This window comes from Dendrobates tinctorius, unplaced genomic scaffold (assembly GCF_039654945.1).
Source record: "Dendrobates tinctorius isolate UK_male_01 unplaced genomic scaffold, ASM3965494v1 ptg000095l, whole genome shotgun sequence".
Classification (NCBI taxonomy): domain Eukaryota; kingdom Metazoa; phylum Chordata; class Amphibia; order Anura; family Dendrobatidae; genus Dendrobates; species Dendrobates tinctorius.
The window spans coordinates 6,404,175-6,410,174 of NW_027361763.1; positions in this window are offsets into that span (position 1 = coordinate 6,404,175).

Consider the following 6,000-nt stretch of genomic DNA (forward strand, 5'->3'; position numbering starts at 1 on the left):
CGGGGAGGATTTCACCGCCGATCAGAAGCGGTATTTTCTACTCTTTCATGCATATGACAGCATGGCAAACACTGGATGTACAGGCCCCCTCATTCAAGTGAATGGGGTCTGGGTTCGTGGTCGGGTCCGGGTACTGTTCTGGTACCCTAACTCAAACTTTTTTATCTGTTCGGCTGAACCCACCGAACCCGAACATCTAGGAGTCCGCCAATCTCTACTTGGATATCTCAAGCCAAGATGAAAGGTAAGGGAAGACAAACCATGTTGTTTTAACAGAAAATTGGTTCCCCATTAAAAATCAGTTGTAGGATGGTGATTTTAAAACAATTAAAGCTGCTATTCTAAGAGCAGAGCAGTGGTTACTTAATTCTCAATTAATGGCAGAAAGATTGGACCCAATTCTCCTAAACTGAGTAATAACTTGGTCCAGAATCATGAGACAGAAAAAAGGACTTTGCTAGGACATCAATTTACTATTTGACTTTGCTGTCTCCACTTTGTAAGCATTGGTCCATTACTAGACCAGTTGTAACTGGGGTATAATTATTGGGGCATTAATATTGACCACTGACTAAACTAATGGTCCAATGGCACCAGTATTTCATATGGCACATAGTAGGTGGAGAAACTGGTACAAATTCTAAGGCCAGATGATAACATGGTCTTTCACAAAGTAGCATTTTTATGTCAAAAATACCTATTATTTCAGAGAGATGTAGGGATGTAGTGATTTATGTTAAAAAAAATTGCATTGACCTTACTGAAATTTAGAAGGCTTGTTGGTATCAGGTAGGTATGGGTTATATTACTTTTCATCTAGTATAGTTGAATAGAAGGGAATAGAAGTGGTAGTCAACTTCATTTTTCTTGGGTCCCTCTTTAATCACAGTGGCAAAATGACAGAGGAGATCAAGCATTGACTAGCATTTGGGCATTCATCCATGGTGAGTATGCATCAAATGTGGAAGTGCACCAACATCTCAATCACCATGAAATAAAGACTAATCACTGCAATTGTGTTCCCAGTTCTGATATATGGTAGTGAGACGTGAACACTCGCAAAAGCAAGCAGAAGAAATATTGATGTCTTTGAGTTTTGGTGTTGGAGAAGACTTCTTCGAATCCCATAAACATCCTAGATCGCCAACAAAGATGTTCTTGATCACATAAAGTCAGAGTTGTCCCTGGTAGGTCAAGATCACCAGACAGAAACTGACTTATTTTTGGATGAAGTCAAATTCACTAGAAAGGAGAGATCAAAGACCCATTGAAAGAAGTCTGGAAAGCATGACTAGAAATGACTTATTGAGTTTCCGAGAGTTGCATACAACTGAACAGATAGAATCAGAATCATCCTGCTTGATATACTGTACAAATATGCCATATGGTTACATTGTAGTCGAAAAGAAAAACATATTTTCACAATTAAGAAAATTTTTTAAAAAATTACAAAAGACTTCACTAATTTGCCAAATTTTATATTGGAACCTCTGTTTCCTACTTGTTTACAGCAGTCAGAGAGGTCTAAATAAATAAGCACTTATTAAGCTCAATTTTGAAAAATACAGATGCTTTCATTTGCCAAAAGCCGAAATTATTTCCTCTAAGTGGCTATCCAGGAGCCCGGCTTCCTCAATCGTTCCTGGCTTTCTCTAGTATTGAGGACACAAGACACTTCTAAATTGAGAGCCAGCCGCCTTCCAGATGGGCTTCAATCTGCTACATTCGAGCTGGAGGAGTATACATCATTTTCACAGATACTTAATACCAACCTTGAGACCTTTGGGGTGAGACCTTGAATACATTGCAACACCCTGAATTGCTTAATGAGCATGTGTCTGACTTATCACCATCGGTGTGGGACAAGCTGTACTCTAATGTACAAAACATACACCGTAGATGATGAAGATGTGGAATTAAATGGAGCAACCAAATGATTATGCTCACTGCTTGCCAAGGAGCCATCCATCTTTCCTTGCCGAAAAAATTAAGCTTATAACTGATTTCTGCAATTTAAATGAGCTGAAAGTGAAATCTTTATCCAACCATTTTTATTTGCATCACTTTTATTATATTATGCTAAAAACAAGATATATTATTAAATAAATTAATGAATTACAGGAAGGCTTCTGATTATTTATCACGATTCTTTTTTTATTTTATTATTTTAAAATATTTAGGTGAAAAAAATTACTAAATTATTATTATTATCATTGTCAATTTTTGTTAGAATTGGTTTTCAATTAGCGCGGGTAGCGATTTAGTAGTAATAATTAAAAAAGAAATCTATTAAATAATTCTCTGTCGTTAATGAATTTTTCAGCTTTTTTTATCACTCATTACTGATGGTAATTTAATTTTGAAGGAGCAATCTTACATAACAAATTTACAAAAGTCTGCAGAGCAGGTGATAAATATGTGAACATTAGAAGATCGATTGTTGGGTTCGCCACTAAGCAAAAAAGTGGGGGGGCTACAAAATCCTTTGTGTCTCTGGAAGGTTGTGCAGGCCACCATTTTGTTTGCTTATGTGGTTCCATGTGAGAAATGATGCGCATGCATAACAGTGGGTGGAGAGATGGTCACACATGTGCAATATCGCTCTATTAAAATCGTGGACATTGAGACCCCAATTCGCACGACTGGTAAGAGTTCAAACAACTGCATATCTGTAATCAGACAATTTCTTACTCATCTTTTGCATAAACCCTTTAACACAAAATCACAAACATGCATTTGATTGTAGAGGCGATCATTTGTGGAGAGGACTCTGGAGGTGAGGCTATGCTGCGTGATCGGAGTTGAACTTCGAATGCTGCTATTAACCATTTATATGCCCCACCTAGGCATTTTCTTCCCTGGGTGGGGGAAGAGAATAGATGGAGTGCTGACTCAGGAGATAAGACAGGGGCGTAGGCCCAGGCATCTTTGCCAAATGAAGTATCCTGGGAGCTAGGGCGCCCCCTAGTGTTAGGAACAGGGAAGGTCCCAGGTCACCCAACAGCTGTGTCGTGACAACATCTGTCTGAGATGGTTTAGTTTATCCTGCATTGAGCAGGGGATTGGACACGATGACCCTTGAGGTCTCTTCCAACTCTACCATACTATGTTTCTATGAGTCTATGTCTCTTAAGGGGACTAGAAAATAAAACAATAATTTTAAAAAGTTTTCAAAAGAAAATGTCAAAATGTACACAAAATTGGTATCAATAAAACTTTCAGCTCCCCACAAAAGAAAAAAACCTTCACACAGTTCCATCAATAAAAATTAAAAAATATTATGGGTCTTGGAAAATAGCTACATAAATCGACTAATTTTTTAAAAAACTTCAACATTTTTTTACTACTTGCATAATAAAAAATCTTTGTAATTTTGTCTTCTCTGTCATCATACAAACCTGGGGAATCATGTTTCAGTTTTCCCAAGAATGAATGAACGAAAAACAAAACTCAAAAAGCATGGCAGAATTGCCTTTTTTCACAATTTCTAAATGCTTAGAACTTTATTTTTAAATTTTCCAATACATTGAATGATATTGTGTCATTCAAAACTGCATAGAATCCCTTAATAAACAGATGTATATTGTTCTGTTGATGGGAAAATGAAAAGAATTATGACTTTTGGAATAAAAGGAAAGAAAAAATAAAGCAAAGCCAAAAAATCGACTTTTAGAGTTTCATTTATATGAAAAATTAACAATGTGATATATTTTATTATTAATAATAAATAATAATAATAATAATAATAATAATAATAATAATAAAATGGAGGAAAAAGATCAACACGGTTTTGGGTATAAATAGACACAATAAGTTCCAATGTCTCCATAAAAATATACAGTATTCACCTATTTAGAATTTTTACATGCGTTTTTGCATGCGTTTTCCTGCTAAACACAAGCGTATTTAGCTTGCAGAATGCTTGCGCTTTCCAAGTGATTTGAAACATCGCTTGGAAAAGTGATTGACAGGTTGGTCACACTTGTCAAGGATAATGCTAGACAAGTGTGACCACCTTTTTACTGAGGCAGCCTATGCAGCATCACTAGTAAAAGATAAAATGTAAAAAAAAATTAAAAATATGGTTATTCTCACCTTCTGGCGGCTCCCGATGTACTTAGCGGCGCTCCCGGTACGTTCCGTTCCCAGGGTTGCTTTGCGCAAAGGACCTTTGTGACGTCACGCTCGCAAGACCGCGACATCATCTCAGGTGATTCGCGCAATGCATCCCTGGGAATGGAAGATGCTGGCAGCGTGGTTAAGCAGCGGGAGGACCATCAGAGGGTGAGTATATCCCTATTTTTTATTTTAATTCTATTTTTTACAGGGATATGGTATCCAGGGCATGGAGGAAAGTCTCCATCCGCACATGAAGCGCTCACTTTACACATGGTGGGCATAGCCACATGCACAAAGTGAGCGTTTCAATGCATATCTATGGCGGCGGAATGATTCGCCGCAATTTTGCAGAAATAATGGACATGCTGTGGATTTTACCGCTATGCAATTCTGCAGCGGGTAAAATCCGCAGCATTGACACAGCAACTGCGGAATCCCATAGCATTGCATGGGGATGCGTTGTTAAGCATTTTTTAAGCTATTCTGCTGCCGCAAAAGCGCGGCGGAAATGCTAAAAAACGCAACGTGGGCACACAGCCTTACACTTACTCAAATCAGTTGACAGCTTACTATACATAAGGACAGTGATTGCAAACTATATTGGCTTATAGTCTTAATACATTTATCAAAACATCCTTTCTTGCATTTGATATTTTAGAATTAATGTCCCTTTAATTTTCAACCCCATTCCTTTAATTCCGAAACCCCTTTTTTATATTTTCAATGTGCATTGAATACTATCAAACTTGACACTGACAAATTGTATGTCCACAGCGCTGCCTAATAAGTCATTCATAGATTAGAAAATAATTGAAGGACCACGCAGACAAGTGAGGAGTAGGGTGCCGGGGACCGCCGCTGAATATAGGATCATTCGGTAACATTTTAACCTGTTGAACGCAGAAGGAAAAACCAGGACACAAATCTAATCTCCATATTTATTGAAATCTTCATCTCATTGAAAAAACTCTCAGGACACAATTATTGTGGCATCTGAAAACTCAAACAGGTGTTTTCGGGGAATAGAAAATGTAATTTACAACATCAAAAGATTGAAATCGGTAATTAATTTCCCAATTTTCAAATGGTTGGAAATGAAATATTTTATTCTCTTTTGTGTATATTTGATGGCTATATAAATTCAATAATGTTAGAGAATTTAATTATTTTGTTGCCAGAGCCAAAGACGGGTCAATAATACAAATTAAAATACAGGTTCCCAACAAAGACACCGGCATTCGTCAGTTACGTGACAGAAAGCGATAAGGGATAAATGGAGTAGGCAGTAAGAATCTGAAGAAAATTACTTGAATTACAGGCTAAGTCTATCTAAGATCAATGGCTTCTAGGAGTGTCGTAGACAAAATACTCCAAAGTCTTCTTTCTCTTTCACCAAATAACACTAAAGGTTAGTTTTTGAGCCCATAATCCAAGTTTTAGGGCTCCTAATAGATAATAAGTACATCATCAGAAATATATTGGATGTAATGTTACTAGGACAATTCCACATTAAAAAGTTACAAAAAAAATCCCAAAACATCAAAATACTTTTTTTCGGAGGGGCAAATTAATAAAATTAACTTTCGATGACCTGATTTGGCCTACAGTATAATCATAGCTAGGTCTTCCTTCACTGGGACAAAGGCTTCTGTCTTATCTCAGTATCTAAATACCCTTTTCAAGACTTTCTATAGTTAATATCTACAACCTTCCCCCCTCCGTTGGCAAGCAGGGCTCATTGCCTTTCCTTTCTTCTCCTCCACGAAAAGCGTTCAACATCTCACATAGTGATTTTCTGGAAAGATTCTTATGATTGGCAAATGTATACCTGACATATATTTTAGAGACATTCATTCTTTTAACTTTTTAAGAAACTTTTTG